This window comes from Oryx dammah, unplaced genomic scaffold, assembly GCF_014754425.2.
Source record: "Oryx dammah isolate SB20612 unplaced genomic scaffold, SCBI_Odam_1.1 HiC_scaffold_12, whole genome shotgun sequence".
In the NCBI taxonomy this organism is placed as follows: domain Eukaryota; kingdom Metazoa; phylum Chordata; class Mammalia; order Artiodactyla; family Bovidae; genus Oryx; species Oryx dammah.
The window spans coordinates 8718189-8736159 of NW_024070196.1; positions in this window are offsets into that span (position 1 = coordinate 8718189).

Below are 17971 nucleotides of genomic sequence, written 5' to 3' on the forward strand. Positions count from 1 at the left end.
CATCCTCTGTCGTCCCCTTCTCCTCCTGCCCCCAATCCCTCCCAGCATCAGAGTCTTTTCCAATGAGTCAACTCTTCCCATGAGGTGGCCAAAGTACTGGAGTTTCAGCTTTAGCATCATTCCTTCCAAAGAAATCCCAGGGCTGATCTCCTTCAGAATGGACTGGTTGGATCTCCTTGCAGTCCAAGGAACTCTCAAGAGTCTTCAGCACCACAGTTCAAAAGCATCAATTTTTCGGCACTCAGCTTTCTTCACTGTCTAACTCTCACATCCATACATGACCACAGGAAAAACCATAGCCTTGACTAGATGGACCTTTGTTGGTGAAGTAATGTCTCTGCTTTTGAATATGCTGTCTAGGTTGGTCATGACTTTTCTTCCAAGGAGTAAGCGTCTTTTAATTTCATGGCTGCAGTCACCATCTGCAGTGATTTTGGAGCCCCCAAAAATAAAGTCTGACACTGTTTCCACTGTTTCCCCATCTATTTCCCATGAAGTGCTGGGACCGGATGCCATGATCTTCATTTTCTGAATGTTAAGCTTTAAGCCAACTTTTTGACTCTCCACTTTCACTTTCATCAAGAGGCTTTTTAGTTCCTCTTCACTTTCTGCCATAAGGGTATTAGGTTGGTGCAAATATTGCAGTTTTGTATTTTTGAAATTTGCTGTTTGATATTGGAATACATTCTTTTTTAATTAATTTATTTTTTATTGAAGGATAATTGCTTTACAGAGTTTTTCTGTTTTCTGTTAAACCTCAACATGAATCAGCCATAGGTACACATATATTCCCTCCCTTTAGAAACTCCCTCCCATCTCCCTCCCCATCCCACCCTTCTAGGTTGATACAGAGCCCCTGTTTGAGTTTCCTGAGCCATACAGTAAATTCCCGTTGGCTATCTATTTTACATATGGTACTGTAAGTCTCCATGTTACTCTTTCCATACATCTCACCCTCTCCTCCCCTCCCCATGTATGTAAGTCCATTCTCTATGTCTGTTTCTCCATTGTTTCCCTGTAAATAAATACTTCAGTACCATTTTTCTAGATTCCGTATGTATGCGTTAGAATACGATGTCTATCTTTCTCTTTCTGACTCACTTCCCTCTGTATAATAGGTTCTATGTTCATCCATCTCATTAGAACAGATTCAAATGCATTCCTTTATATGGCTGAGTAATAGTCCATTGTGTATATGTACCACAGCTTCTTTATCCATTCATCTGTTGATGGGCATCTAGGTGCTTCCATGTTCTAGCTATTGTAAATAGTGCTGCAATGAACAGTGGGATACATGTGTCTCTTTCAATTTTGGTTTCCTCAGGGTATATGCCTAGGAGTGGGATGCCAGGTCATATGGTGGCTTTATTCCTAGTTTTTTAAGGAATCTCCATACTGTCTTCCATATTAGCTGTATCAATTTACATTCCCACCAACAGCGCAAGAGCCTTCCCATTTCTCCACACCCTCTCCAGCATTTATTGTTTGTAGACTTTTTGATGAAGACCATTCTGACTGGTGTGAGGAGATATCTCATTGTAGTTTTGATTTGCATTTCTCTAATAATGTGCGATATTGAGCATCTTTTCATGTGTTTGCTAGCCATCTGTATGTCTTCTTTGGAAAAATGTCTACTTAGGTCGTTTTCCCACTTTTTGATTGGATTGTTTTTCTGGTATTGAGTTGTATGAGCAGCTTGTATATTTTGGAAATTAATTCTTTGTCACTTGTTTCATCTGCTATTATTTTCTCCTATTCTGAGGGTTGTCTTTCACCTTGCTTATAGTTTCATTTGCTCTGAAAAAGCTTTTACGTTTAATTAGGTCCCACTTGTTTACTTTTGTTTTTATTTCTGTTACCCCAGGAGATAGGTATAGAGGATCTTGCTTTGATTTATGTCATTGAGTGTTCTGCCTATGTTTTCCTCTAAGAGTTTTATAGTTTCTAGTCTTACATTTATGTCTTTAATCCATTTTGAGTTTATTTTTGTGTATGGTGTTAGGAGATGTTCTAATTTAATTCTTTTACACATAGCTGTCCAGTTTTCCCAGCACCATTTGTTAAAGAGGCTGTCTGCCCCATTGTATATTCTTGCCTCCTTTGTCAAAAATAAGGTACCCATAGGTGCATGGGTTTATTTCTGGGCTTTCCATTTTGTTCCATTGGTCTATATTTCTGTCTTTGTGCCAGTACCATACTGTCTTGATAACTGTAGCTTTGTAGTATAATCTGAAGGCAGGATTCCTCCAGCCCCATTCTTCTTTCTCAAGATTGTTTTGGCTATTTGGGATCTTTTGTGTTTCCATATGAATTGTAAAATTTTTGTTCTAGTTCTGTGAAAAATGCCATTGGTAATTTGATAGGGATTGCATTGAATCTGTATCGGGATTGCACTGGACTTCCAGAACTATGAATAATAGTGGTGAAAATGGGCACCCTTGTCTTATTCCTGATCTTAGAGGGAATGCTTTCAGTTTTTCATGATTGAGAATAATGTTTTCTGTAGGCTTATCATATATGGCCTTTACTATATTGAGGGAGGTTCCTTCAATGCCTTTTTTTTGAAGTTTTAATCATAAATGGGTGCTGAATTTTGTCAAAGGCTTTTTCTGCATCTATTGAGATTATCATGTGGTTTTTATCTTTCAATTTGTTAATATGGTGTATCACATTGATTGATTTGTGTATATTGAAGAATCCTTGCACCCCTGGCATAAACCCAACTTGATCATGGTGTATGAGCTTTTTGATGTGTTGCTGAATTCTGTTTGCTAAAATTTTGTCAAGGATTTTTGCATCTATGTTCATCAGTGATATTGGCCTGTAGGTTGCTTTTTTTGTGTTGTCTCTATCTGGTTTTGGTATCAGGGTGACGGTGGCCTCGTAGAATGAGTTTGGAAGTGTTCTCTCCTCTGCAATTTTTTGGAAAGTGCTTTCAAAGGATAGGTATTAGCTCTTCTTTATATGTTTGATAGATTTCTCCTGTGAAGCCATCTGGTCCTGGGCTCTTGTTTTTTGGGGGAGATTTTTGATCACAGCTTCAATTTCAGTTCTTGTAATTGGGTTGTTCATAATTTCTATTTCTTCCTGGTTCAGTCTTGGAAGATTGAACTTTTCCAAGAATCTGTCCATTTCTTCCAGATTATCCATTTTATTGCCATATAGTTGTTCATAATAGTCTCTTATAATCCTTTGCATTTCTGCATTGTCTGCTGTAACCTCTCCTTTTTCATTTCTAATTTTGTTGATTTGATTCTTTTCTCTTTTTTCTTGATGAGTCTGGCTAAAGGTTTGTCAATTTTGTTTATTTTTTCAAAGAATCAGCTTTTAGTTTTATTCATCTTTCCTATTGTTTCTTTCATTTCTTTTTCATCTACTTCTGCCTTGATCTTTATGATTTCCTTCCTTCTATTAATTTTGGGGTTTGCAGCTTTTGATGCATCCCATAGGTTTTGAGTTGTCATGTTTTAATTGTCATTTGTTTCTAGAAATTTTTTTATTTCCCTTTTGATTTCAGTAAATTCTTAGTTATTTAGAAACATATTGTTTAATGTCCATATGTTTGTGTTTCTTACAGCTTTTTCTTGTAATTGATATCTAGTCTCATAGCATTGTGGTCAGAGAAGATGCTTCATATGCTTTCAGTTTTCTTAAATATACTGAGGTTTGATTTGTGGCCCAAGATGTGGTCTATCCTCAAGAATGTTCCATGTGCACTTGAGAAGAAAGTGATATGGGTGGAATGTCCTGAAGATATCAATGAGATCCACCTCATCTAATATATCATTTAAGACTTGTGTTTCATTATTAATTTTCTGTTTTGATGATTTGTCCATTGGTGTGAGTAGGGTGTTAAAGTCTCCTACTATTATTGTGTTACTGTCAATTTCTCCTTTTATATCTGTTAGTGTTTGTCTTATGTATTGAGGTTCTCCTATGTTGGGTGCATAGATATTTACAATTGTTGTATCTTCCTCCGTATTGATCCCTTGATCATCATGTAGTGTCCTTCCTTATCTCTTGTAATATTCTTTAATTTAAGGTCTATTTTGTCTGATATGAGGACTGTTACTCCAGCTTTCTTTTACTTCTCATTTGCATGGAATATATTTTTCCATCCTCTCATTTTCAGTCTATATATGTCTTCAGGTCTGAAGTGGGTTTCTTGTAGACAGCACATATATGGGTATTGATTTTTTGTATCCATTCAGCCAGTCTGTGTCTTTTGGTTGGAGCATTTAATCCATTTACATTTAAAGTAATTAGTGATATATATGTTTTTATTGCCATTTTTTTAATTGCTCGGGGTTGTTTTGTAGATCTTTTCTCTTCTCTTGTATTTCTTGACTATATAAGTCCTTTTAACATTCTTTGTAAAGCTGATTTTGTGGTACTGAATTTTCTTAACTTTTGCTTGTCTGAAAAGCTTTTTATTTTTCCATCAGTTTTGAATGAGATCTTTCCCAGGTACAGTAATCTTGATTGTGGATTTTCCCCTTTCAGTACTTTGAATTTTTCCTGCCATTCCCTTCTGGCCTGCAGAGTTTCTGCTGAAAGATCAGCTGTTAAGCATATGGGATTTCCCCTGTATGCTATTTGTTACTTCACCTTTGTTGCTTTTAATGTTCTTTCTTTGTGTTTAGGCTTTGTTAGTTTGATTAGTATGTGTCTTGGCCTGTTTTTCCTTGGGTTTACTTTGTATGGGACTCTTTGTGCCCCTTGGACTTGATTGATTATTTCCTTTTCCATGTTGGGGAAATTTTCAACTATAATCTCTTCAAAAACTTTCTTATACCCTTTCTTTCTTTTTTTTTTTTCCTTCTTCTTGGACCCCTATAATTTGAATGTTGGTGCATTTGATATGGTTCCAGAGGTGTTCTGAGACTGTCCTCAGTTCTTTTCATTCTTTTTACTTTATTCTGCTCTTCAGAAGTTATTTCCCCCACTTTATCTTCCAGCTCACTGATTTGTTCTTCTGCTTCAGATATTCTGCTATTGGTTCCTTCTAGAATATTTTTAATCTCAGTAATTGTTTTGTTTGTCTATGTGTGTTTATTCTTTAATTCTTCTAGGTCTTTGTTAATTGATTCTTACATTTTCTCCATTTTGTTTTCAAGGTTTTTGATCATCTTTGCTATCATTATTCTGAATTCTTTTTTCAGGTAGTTTGCCTGTTTCCTCTTCATTTATTTGGACTTCTGTGTTTCTAGTTTGTTCCTTCATTTGTGTAATATTTCTCTGCTTTTTCATTATTTTTTTAAACTTATTGTGTTTGAAGTCTCCTTTTCCCAGGTTTCAAGGAAAGTTGGATTCTTTCCTTGAAGAAGGTTGAATTATTTATTCCTTTGGTTTCTGCACTCCTAAGCTTGTTCCAGTGGTTTGTGTAAGTGTCATGTAGGGTGATATTTGTGCTGTTTTTCTTTGTTTTTCCTCTGATGGGCAAGACTGAGTGAGGTGGTAATCCTGTCTGCTGATGATTGGATTTGTATTTTTGTTTTGTTGGGTGCTACTAGTGGTTGGGTGATGCAGTGTCTTGCATTCAAGTGGATTCATTTGTGTGAGTTCTCACTATTTGGTACTCCCTAGGGTTAGTTCAGAGAAGGTAATGACAACCCACTTCAGTACTCTTGCCTGGAAAATTTCATGGACAGAGGAGCCTGGTAGGCTGCAGTCCATGGGGTCGCTAAGAGTCGGACACGACTGAAGTGATTTAGCTGCAGCAGCAGCAGCAGGGTTAGTTCTCTGGTAGTCTAGGGTCTTGGAGTCAATGCTGTGACTCCAAAGGCTCAGGGCTTAATCTCTGGTCAGGAACAAAGGCTCCACAAGTGGTTTGTTATGGCATTAAGTGGGATTAAAACAAATATCAAAAAATGAGAAACCGAAGATGAACCCCAGGCAAATGGCAGTTACAAAATCAGGCAAATAATAATTGAAATAATGGAATATACACATGTGCATATACACCCATGAGCAAAGTCAAAACAGCCCAACAAAAATAAAGTACAGTAGATTCACCTGGTGAACAAAGGAAATAAAAAATTATATTTACCAGTTAAAGACAAAACTAACTAAAGCACAAACTGGAAAACAAAACTAAAGCAAGGTGCCAAGGTGGGAATAAAGCAATGAAAACGAAACTAACAAATATATTGAGAAGAAAGGAAAGAAAGAATGGATATGAAAGTTATACAGAGGTAGATGAAGAAGATTTATATACATTAAGGATTAACTGCAAGGGAGAAAGAACAGTAGGGAAGGCAAACAAAGGAATAAATGTATAAAAGTATAATAGGTTAAAAAAATAAAACTCAAAATTATAAAAATGAGAAAAGAAAAAATAGAAAAAGGAAAAAAAAAAGCAAACAAACAAACAACCCCAAACTCTGAAGAACTGCAAAAGCCCAACACAGAGGCAGAGGTTTATAACAACAATAAGAGAAGTAACTGAGAAAAGAAAAAAAAAAGCTCAAAAGCTTAATTGGATTTCTTAGTGCCAATGAAATCAACAACTATAACAGGGGCAGGGGAAAGGGAAAAAAAGAAAAAAACATCCAAAAGAATCTACAGAACAAGTCAAAAAATAAGAATAACAAATGTTTTTCTTGAGTCACTTCTGTAAGAGTCCTTTCCCTCGCTGGGAGTCACAGTCCACCTCACCTCCCTAGGATGCCCTCCAACACTGTGCTGATCTTTGGTCCTACTGTGGGGGCAGCTCAGATTTTAATCTGGTCCTGCTTTTGTGTGTTCTTGCCCACCATGTCCACAGCTATAAAACTAGTGCATTTTCTTTTGTGGGAGCTCTCAATGGCCTTTTGTATAGTCCATAGACAGAATTTGCCTCGTTGATTGTGTGGATTTAATTTGCAACTTGCACACCTGGTGGGAAGGTTTTGGGTCTTCTTCCTTAGCCACACTGCCCCCTGGGTTTCAATTGTGATTTTCCACGTCTACCTGTGGGTTGTCCATTGGGGTTTGCTCCTGAGGCTGCCCTGGAGGGTTTGGGTTTGCCCCTGTGAAGGCCAGGTGTGGAGGTGGTGCAGCTGCTTGGGTCACAGGGGTTCTGGCAGCACCAGGTACTCAGGGCTTGACAGCTTTGGCAGCAGGAAATACAGTGCTCTAAAAGGGGATGGCAACCACTATTGGCCAATACACTCCAATATTCTTGCTTGGAGAACCCCCCTCCCTGACAGAGAACCCTGGCAGGCCACAGTCTATAGGATCACAAAGTCTGACATGACTGAAGCGACCCTGCGCGCATAGATGTGAGGTTTTTTGCCTATGGCAGCTCTGCCCCAGTGAGAGTTGAGTGTGAAGGTGGTGCAGCTGCTTGGCTTTTGGGGATCCTGGTGGCACCATGTGTTCTGGGACATGGACTGCCTCTGCCTCAGGAGTTATGTCCCTAGCAGAGTCTTTTTTCGAGCCTCTGGTAGCTGGCGACCAGAAGGTCTCTTTGGCCAGTCTTCTTCTGTAGCTCTGCCTGTTCAGGCACTTAGAGGGCTCCCTTGCCTGGGGTCCTTTTCTGTCGTTCAGAATATCAGGCACATAGAGGGGGCCCCCCTGACTGGGGTCCTGCTCTGAAGATTGGTGCGTCAGGTACTTAAAGGGGCACCCTGGGTGGGTCCTACTCTGTATTTTGGCGCCTCAGTTGCTGAAAGATGCACCCTGGCTGGGTCCTGCTCTGTTGTTCAGTATGTCAGGCATTTGATGGACCAGCCTCTCTACTGTTCAGCTGCCCATGCTTGCCTGTTGGGGGAGAGAGGCTATGGTGACAGCTCCACCCCTAGTGTGGCTCAGCAGTATCACCTTGCCTCCATGGCTGGCTGGCTTTCCTCCACCAGCATTTCCCACCACGATCTCCCTCACATCCCCTCAATCCGTCTCTCTACAGTCAACAGCAGCCCTCACCCTGGGATTGCTCCGTAACCCCTAAACTCCAGCTCCCAGTCACTGCACCTCCCAGGGGACCAGCGTTCCTCTCCAGGATATATATGGCTGTGGCAAGGACTGTCTGACTCTCATTCTATTTAGGTTGCCACAGGTCAGCTGTTTCACTCTCAGCCTTAAATGTTTCTCCTCTGACTCAGACAGTTGCCCCACTGTGGGGAACGGACCCCTGCTTCAGTTTCCCCACCCGCCGAGGGCAGGTCCAGTCCTGCTAACACTCCTGTTTTCCCCCCTAGTTCCTTCATCTTATCAAGTTTTGCGTGGTTCTATATATTCTTTTCTACTGGTCAGGTCCTCCTGTCCACTCTCAGCTTTTGATCTGCATGACCTTCTGTGTCTGAAGGTGTATTCCTGATGTATCCGTGGAGAGAGATGTACTCCACGTCCACCTATTCCTCCACCATCTTGTTCTCTCTGGAATACATTCTTAAATGAATGTGCTTATGTTATACATCATTTTAATCTTGATTTACACTTTTTGTTAATGACATTACTTTCTCTTTATCTTATATTTATTTAGGCTATGGAAATGATGTTAGACAAAACACAAATTTGAGCGATTTTTTAAAATTCAAGCTCAATTCAGTTCAGTTCAGTTCAGTTCAGTTCAGTCGCTCAGTCCTGTCTGACTCTTTGCAACCCCATGAATCACAGCATGCCAGGCTTTCCTGTCCATCACCTACTCCCAGAGTTTACCCAAACTCATGTCCATTGAGTTGGTGATACCATCTAACCATCTCATCCTCTGTCATCCCCTTCCCCTCCTGCTTTCAATCCCAACATCAGGGTCTTTTCAAATGAGTCAGCTCTTCCCATCAAGTGGCCAAAGTATTGGAATTTCAGCTTCAACATCAGTCCTTCCAATGAACACCCTGGACTGACTTCCTTTAGGATGGACTGGTTGTATCTCCTTGCAGTCCAAGGGACTCTCAAGAGTCTTCTCCAACACCACAGTTCAAAAGCATCAATTCTTCTGCACTAAGCTTTCTTTATAGCCCAACTCTCACATTTGTACATGACTACTGAAAAAACCATAGCCTTGACTAGATGGACCTTTGTTTACAAAGTAATGTCTATGTTTTTTAATGCACTGTCTAGGTTGGTCATTGGAAGGACTGATGCTAAAGCTGAAACTCCAATACTTTGGCCACCTTATCTAAGAGCTAACTCATTGGAAAAGACTCTGATGCTGGGAGGGATTGGGGGCAGGAGGAGAAGGGGGTGACAGAGGATGAGATGGCTGGATGGCATCACCAACTTGATGGACGTGAGTCTGAGTGAACTCTGGGAATTGGTAATGGACAGGGAGGCCTGGTGTGCTGGGATTCATGGGGTCACAAAGAGTCAGACACGACTGAGTGACTGAACTGAACTGAACTGAACTGAGGTTGGTCATAACTTTCCTTCCAAGGAGTAAGCGTCTTTTAATTTCATGGCTGCAATCACCATCTACAGTGATTTTGGAGCCCCCAAAAATAAAGTCAGCCACTGTTTCCGCTGTTTCCCCATCTATTTCCCATGAAGTGATGAGAGCAGATGCCATGATCTTAATTTTCTGAATGTTGAGCCAACTTTCTCACTCCCTTCTTTCACTTTCATCAAGAGGCTTTTTAGTTCCTCTTCACTTTCTGCCATAAGGGTGGTGTCATCTGCATATCTGAGGTTATTGATATTTCTCCCGGCAATCTTGATTCCAGCTTGTGCTTCCTCCAGCCCAACATTTCTAATGATGTACTCTGCATAAACGTTAAATAAGCTGCTGCTGCTAAGTTGCTTTAGTCGTGTCAGAATCTGTGCGACCCCATAGACGGCAGCCCACCAGGCTCCGCCATCCCTGGGATTCTCCAGGCAAGTACACTGGAGTGGGTTGCCGTTTCCTTCTCCAATGCATGGAAGCGAAAAGTGAAAGTGAAGTCACTCAGTCGTGTCCGACTCTTTGCGACTCCAAGGACTGTAGCACACTAGGCTCCTCCATCCATGGGATTTCAGGGTGACAATATACAGTCAATGGGCCTTAGAGCAGCAGCAACAACTCACAACATCAACAATGCATTTGGCCCAGGAACTGCTAACAAACATGCAGTGCAGTGGTGAATCAAGAAGTTTTGCAAAGGAGATGAGAGCCTTGAAGTTGAAGTGTAGTAGCCAGCCATTGGAAGCTGATGAAGACCAGTTGAGAGGATCATCAACGCTGATCCTTTTACAACTACATGAGAAGTTGCATAGTACTCAAGGCCAACCATTCCACAGTCATTCAGCACTGGAAAGGCAAAGAAGCTCGATATGTGGGTGCCTCAAGAGCTGACTGAAGAATTTTAAAAAAAATTCATTTTGAAGTGTCATCTTCTCTTATTCTGTGCAACAAAAAGGATCCATTTCCCAATTGAATTTTGATGTGTGATGAAAAGTGGATTTGTACAACAACCAGGGACAACCAGTTCAGTGTTTGGACTGAGAAGAAGCTCCCAAGCACTTCCCAAAGCCAAACTTGCACCAAAAAAGTGTCACAGTCACTGTTTGGTCATCTGCTTCCCGTCTGATCCACTACAGCTTTCTGAATCCCGGTGAGACCATGACACCTGAGAAGTATGCTCAGCAAATTGATGACATGAACTGAAAGCTGCAATGCCTGCAGCTGGCATTGGTCAACAGAAAGGGCCCAGTTCTTCACAACAATGCTTGACTGCACATTGCACAACCAATGCTTCAAAAGTGGAACGAACTGGGCTGAGAAGTTTTGCCTCATCCACCATATTCATGTGACTACCAAGCATCTTTACAACTTTTTGCAGGGAAAGCATTTCCAAAACCAGCAGGAGACAGAAAATGCTTTCCAAGAGTTCATCAAGTCCCAAGGCCCAGAATTTTTACACTACAGGAATACACAAACTTGTTTCTCATTGCCAAAATTGTGTTGATTGTAAAGGTTCCTATTTTGATTAAAACGCTGTGTTAGAGACTAGTTATAAGGATTTAAAATTCATGGTCTGTAACCACAATTACTTTTGTAACAACCTTATAACTGTGAGAGGACATTATTGATATTGAAGCAACAAATGGCAAGGAAGAAAAGAGTGTAAGCAGCAGTGCCATAGAGATTTAGAAGGAAGGAGCTCTCTGTGCCATGGGGCTTTGCAAGAGGCTCAAATGGAAAAAAATCTGCCTGCAGTGGCAGACACGAGATCCCCTGGAGAAGGACATAGCAACCAACTCCAGTACTCTTGCTTGGAGAATCCCATAGACAGAGGAGCCTGGCAGGCTACAGTCCATGGGGTCGCAAAGAGTCAGACAGGACTGAGTGACTAACACACACACACTGAGCTCACTGTGCAGTGGAGTGATCTAAGGAAAGAAAGGGGGCCTGACCTTGCATTAACAAGTGTTATGTTTGAAATCAAGACATGAAGTGTGTGGACATATAAATTAGAAAGAAGAGATAGGAAGTCTGCTAATAACTAACTTCTCGGTAAAGAACAGATGAAAAACAGATGAGACTCTGACTAAAGTGGGACATGAACTCAGATGGGTGAACTGTCGTCTGTGATCATGGGGCATCTTTGAAGTTGCTGGAGCTGGAGCAGATGAAATTTAATCATAATTAGAAGAGACCAAATATACAGGATGGATTAGTCATTAAAGATAAAAGTAGGAAAAATATATAACGAAACTGCATTGGAGAGGGTTTGAACCAAGAGACTGGCCAGAATAGGAGGATAGATAATATCAGGAGTCCTTGTGATTATTATTGGGTCCTGGAAAAAGCAGGAATTAAAGACTGACTACATGGAATACGGTAGGAATGGTAAGGAAACTAAATAATCTAGTCCAATGTCCCCACTTTACAATGGCATAAGCTGTAGCTGAGAAAAGAAATATATGGAATGTCCCAGTCTCTTAGTAGGAAGGCCTCCTCAGCACCAGCCATTATCCCACTTGATATTCATGTTAAAGACGTAGAGAGCTTCAGGCTCAACCAGTGACCAATCTAGTTTTTACAAGATCTTGGATGTGGTAAGAAGAAGAGTGTAAAATTGAAACAATTCCCTTTCTTTCAACATCTTTCACAGACAATTTCAGTGTTTTTTGATATTCCTCCACTATTGCTTAATTACTATGACAGTTCTTAGCAAAATACTTCAAATTTTCTACATTTTTGTATTCAGTTCAGTTCAGTTCAGTCCAGTTGCTCAGTCATGTCCGACTCTTTGCGACCCCATGAATCGCAGCACGCCAGGCCTCCCTGTCCATCACCAACTTCCGGAGTTCACTCAGACTCACGTCCATCGAGTCAGTGATGCCATCCAGCCATCTCATCCTCTATCGTCCCCTTCTCCTCCTGCCCCCAATCTCTCCCAGCATCAGAGTCTTTTCCAATGAGTCAACTCTTCGCATGAGGTGGCCAAAGTACTGGAGTTTCAGCTTTAGCATCATTCATTCCAATGAACGCCCAGGACTGATCTCCTTCAGAATGGACTCGTTGGATCTCCTTGCAGTCCAAGGGACTCTCAAGAGTCTTCCCCAACACAACAGGTCAAAAGCATCAATTTTTCAGCGCTCAGCTTTCTTCACAGTCTCTCACATCCATCCATGACCACTGGAAAAACCATAGCCTTGACTAGACAGACCTTTGTTGGCAAAGTAATGTCTCTGCTTTTGAATATGGTATCTAGGTTGGTCATAACTTTTCTTCCAAGAAGTAAGCATCCTTAATTTCATGGCTGCAGTAACCATCTGCAGTGATTTTGGAGGCCCCCAAAATAAATTCTGACACTGTTTCCACTGTTTCCCCATCTATTTCCCATGAAGTGCTGGGACCAGATGCCATGATCTTCGTTTTCTGAATGTTGAGCTTTAAGCCAACTTTTTCACTCTCCATTTTCACTTTCATCAAGAGGCTTTTTAGTTCCTCTTCACGTTCTGCCATAAGGGTGGTATCATCTGCATATCTGAGGTTATTGTTATTTTTCCCGCAATCTTGATTCCAGCTTGTGCTTCATCCAGCCCAGCATTTCTCATGATGTACTCTGCATAGAGTTAAATAAGCAGGGTGACAATATGCAGCCTTGATGTATTCCTTTTCCTATCTGGAACCAGTCTGTTGTTCCTTGTCCAGTTCTAACTGTTGCTTCCTTCCTTCCATATAGGTTTCTCAAGAGGCAGGTCAGGTGGTCTGGTATTCCCATCTCTTTCAGAATTTTCCAGTTTATTGTGATCCACACAGTCAAAGGTTTTGGCATAGTCAATAAAGCAGAAATAGATGTTTTTCTGGAACTCTCTTGCTTTTTCGATGATCCAGCAGTTGTTGGCAATTTGATCTCTGGTTTGGCTGCCTTTTCTAAAACCAGCTTGAATTCTGGAAGTTCACAATTCACGTATTGCTAAAGCCTAGCTGGGAGAATTTTGAGCATTACTTTACTAGCATGTGAGATGAGTGCAGCTGTGTGGTAGTTTGAGCATTTTTTGGCATTGCCTTTCTTTGGGATTGGAATGAAAACTGACCTTTCCAGTCCTGTGGCCACTGCTGAGTTTTCCAAATTTGCTGGCATATTGAGTGCAGCACTTTCACAGCATCATCTTTCAGAATTTGAAATGCTCCACTGGAATTCCATCACCTCGACTAGCTTTGTTCATAGTGATTCTTTCTAAGGCCCACTTGACTTCACATTCCAGGATATCTGACTCTAGGTGAGTGATCATACCATCGTGATTATCTTGGTCATGAAGATTTTTTTTGTACAGTTCTTCTGTGTATTCTTGCCACCTCTTCTTAATATCTTCTGCTTCTGTTTAGGTCCCTACCATTTTTGTCCTTTATCAAGTCCATCTTTGCATGAAATATTCCCTTGGTATCTCTAATTTTCTTGAAGAGATCTCTAGTATTTCCTATTCTGTTCTTGTCCTCTATTTCTTTGCATTGATCACTGAGAAAGGCTTTCTTATCTCTCTTTGCTTTTCTTTGGAACTCTGCATTCAGATGCTTATATCTTTCCTGTTCTCCTTTGCTTTTCACTTCTCTTCTTTTCACAGCTATTTGTAAGGCCTCCTCAGACAGCCATTTTGCTCTTTTGCATTTGTTTTCCATGGGGATGGTCTTGATCCCTGTCTCCTGTACAATGTCATGAACCTCATTCCGTAGTTCATCAGGCACTCTATCTATCAGATCTAGTCCCTTAAATCTATTTCTCACTTCCACTGTATAATTATAAGGGATTTGATTTAGGTCATACCTGAATGGTCTAGTGGTTTTCCCTAGTTTCTTCAATTAAATCTGAATTTGGCATTAAGGAGTTCATGATCTAAGCCACAGTCAGCTCCTGGTCTTGTTTTTGCTGACTGTATAGAGCTTCTCCATCTCTGGCTATAAAGAATATAACCATATGATTTCGGTGTTGACCATCTGGTGATGTCCATGTGTAGACTCTTCTCTTGTGTTGTTGGAAGAGGGTGTTTGCTATGACCAGTGCATTCTCTTGGCAAAACTCTATTAGCCTTTGCCCTGCTTCATTCCATACTCTAAGGCCAAATTTGCCTGTTACTCCAGGTATTTCTTGACTTCCTACTTTTGCATTCCAGTCCCCTATAATGAAAAGGACATCTTTTTTGGGTGTTAGTTCTAAAAGGTCTTGTAGGTCTTCATAGAACCATTTAACTTCAGCTTCTTCAGCATTACTGATTGGGGCATAGACTTGGATTACTGTGATATTGAATGGTTTGCCTTGGAAACGAACAGAGATCATTCATTTTTGAGATTGCATCCAAGTACTGCATTTCGGACTCTTTTGTTGACCATGATGGCTACTCCGTTTCTTCTAAGGAAGACCATCTATAGTTTAGTTGGTATCATTTGCATATTTCCAGAGCAATCCTTTACAAAGTACAGAGGAATATTTCTGAAAAATATGTAAGGATTAAAAGTGCATTTAGGCTCATCCACCTCATCAGAACTGACTCAAATATGTTCCTTTTTATAGCTGAGTAGTATTCCATTGTGTATTGTATACATACCACTACTTCCTTATCCATTCATCTGTTTATGGACATCTAGATTGCTTCCATGCCCTAGCTATTGTAAGTAGTGTGGCAACCCCAAGCCAGAATTCTGTAACAACCTAGAGGGGTGGAATGGGGAGGGAGGTGGGAGTGGGGTTCAAGGGGGAAGGGACATATGTATACCTATGGCCGATTCATGTTACTGTATGGCAGAAACCATCACAGAACAGTAAAGTACCCTCTAATTAAAAATAAAAATTAAAAAAGTGCATTTAATTGAGATATAAGATTAAGAACATGAAAGTAGGAAAATATTGAGCCATTTGGCTGGAAGTTAACAGTAGGCAAGTTGTCTTCTTAGATGTGTTGTGCTTATAACAAGGAGTTAACTGGAAAAAAAACTACATCATTTAATGGGGTTCTCAGATACAAAATAATAGAGCAGATACAAAAGAATAGAGCTGTGACCTCCCAAACCCGTGCCATGGTGAAGAAGGTCAGATAAAGTCATGTGACCCTCAGTGTTCTAGAATTTCCTAAACACCCAGCAGGTAGGAGGTGAAAGACTCCATGCACTTCACTCCAAACACATACTTGTTCAAATCAACAAACATTTTTGGAACCTGGTGATCTGTAAAACATTTGGTGAAGTGCCTTGGAGGATCCTGTGATTCACTAGAAAAGCCATGAGAAATAAATATGTGCTTCCAGATTCTGAAATAATTAATGGGCAAAGAGCAAAAAAGGTGAGTGATGGTGTGTCTTTGTGTGACTAGGCAACATTGAAATTGCTGCTTTTACTTTAAACCAGTCATTCTCATAAGACTCTTAAAAGTGAATAAGAAGAAAAATATTTTACAATCAGATACGCAATATCTTCTCAGTGTTAAAATGAAACCATTTCTATGTTATTTCATTAGCCTGCTTCATAAGAATGAAAGACTAGGGTCTTTCTTAATAAACTTGGCTGCTTTATTAAGTAAGACTCCAGAATAGCTAAGGCTGTCCCCAGCAGAATCTTTCAGAGTTGCATATAAACGAGGTGATCATATGAATAGATGCTTTTAAAATTGGATTTCTCTTCACCATCATATTTTATTTAATTTTTCATGGTTAATTTTCTTTCTCTCTCGCTGTCTTTCTCTCTCACACACATGCAGAGCAAAAAGGGTTTATGGTCTGTTAGCTTAGTCATGCAAAGAAAGATGGGAATGGGTGGTCTGGTTGGAAAAAGAAACTGCTGATGCCCTCAAATACAGAAAGGCAAAATATCTAAGTGGTGAAAATGTGGTGGGCAGGGTGCAAAAATTCTTAAAACTTTTTTGCAAGATTTCAGGCAGCTATCTCTATATTCACAATGATATTTCTGTCTTGTCAGCATTTTTCCTTTATTTGTGTTGGACTTTATGACATATCTAAGAATAATAAATAATTTATAAGATGCAATAATGGCCTGGTACTTTTCTGGCAGATTTTAAAAAAAATTCTTTTCTAATAACTCATTTGATAAACTCTTGAGTTCTTTTCTCTAGAACATTTCACACAACAATGCTTTGTTTTAAGGGTTGTCTATCAATGAGCTGCAAAGCATTCATTATGCATTCAAAGCCTGCTTTTTGTCAATCCCTTTCTTGCCTCCTTTTATTTTTCCTGTTTAAGTGGCATTTTTCTGGGAGTAATCTGATTCTTTGGGATGTAAAATGAAATGATGCTAGGAAAAAAAATTAACTCTTTAGGCTCGTAGAGACAATTACAGTCTTTGATAGCAATGATTACATTTCAAAATACAATTCCACTGAATACATGCTCTTGATCATTTGCCTACTCATCCCTACTCAGATGCGTGAACACACACACGCAGGGATTGGACTGCTCTGCTGTGAAAAAGGAAAAATAAACAGCATTTTCCACATATATTCCTAAGAAATAATATGTCTTCTTGTTCTATCAGAGGTTTACTGAACATATATCCTTAAGCAGCTGCGCTGGCCATTATCCAAAATTAATGCAGTATGTGACGTCTATTCACTTTTATAAGCCTTAAGGATAATCTCAGAGCAGGCAGCAGGGGACCAGAGAGGGTTCTCTATTCTTGATGATTTTCTGCCCTGCAGCTCAGCCTCCTGCCTGAGCTACCTCATACTGTCAGCACATCTAGTGCCAGGGCGTGTGTTTCTAGAAGCAGACTTCTAGGTACACTTAGTGGTATGTATGTCTTGTCCTTTCCTGCACCTCTTTGTACCCAAGGATGTAATTTTCAAGCTGGCCAACTGTTGTTTGGTTGTGGACCCATGATTTTATACACATCTGAAGTAACTAGTCCTTTTGTGAATGAGAAGCTTCAGGCAAAGGATGAATGAAACCAGAGAGGAATGGCAGGGATTATTAAGGGGTGCAACTACGCCTAAAGATGGACATGAGTCCAGTGATACCAGGGCACTGGGAGGCCAGCAGATTCACATCTGAGGACAAAACCATGCAGGAAGTGCATGGAACAAGTGGCCAGCACTCTTTAAACGGTCGCTTGGAGTTTTTCAGAGATCAGAATATCATCTAGTGAAAGCAAATGTTAATTTCATTCCAGGAAGGCAAGTATGGAGAAAAACTCTATACTTCTCTGGGGAGATGGCAATGTCTTTTCTCACATTTAACCATGCACTCTCTCATGGACACGTGTCCCCTCTAGCCTGGATTTAGACGTTTGGGCCTGTATACTAGTTTCTCAATTCAAAGATGCTCTTTGTTCTAAGACGTGTTATTGATGAATAACTGCTTTTTCCCCCAACACAGTCCAGAAGTAACCCAATGCAAGAAGTAATCAACATAATGTAAGAGGTATTCTGATTTCAGAAATGTTATAATTTAAAAATGTGCTCTCTCCCATGTGTAAAATAGATAGCTAGTGGGAAGCTGCTACAGAGAGTAGGGAGCTCAGCTCAGTGCTCTGTGATGACCTAAAGAGGTGGAATTGGGTGAGGGGTGGGGCAGGCTCAAGAGGAAGGTATATATGCATATATATGGCTGATTCACTTCCTTG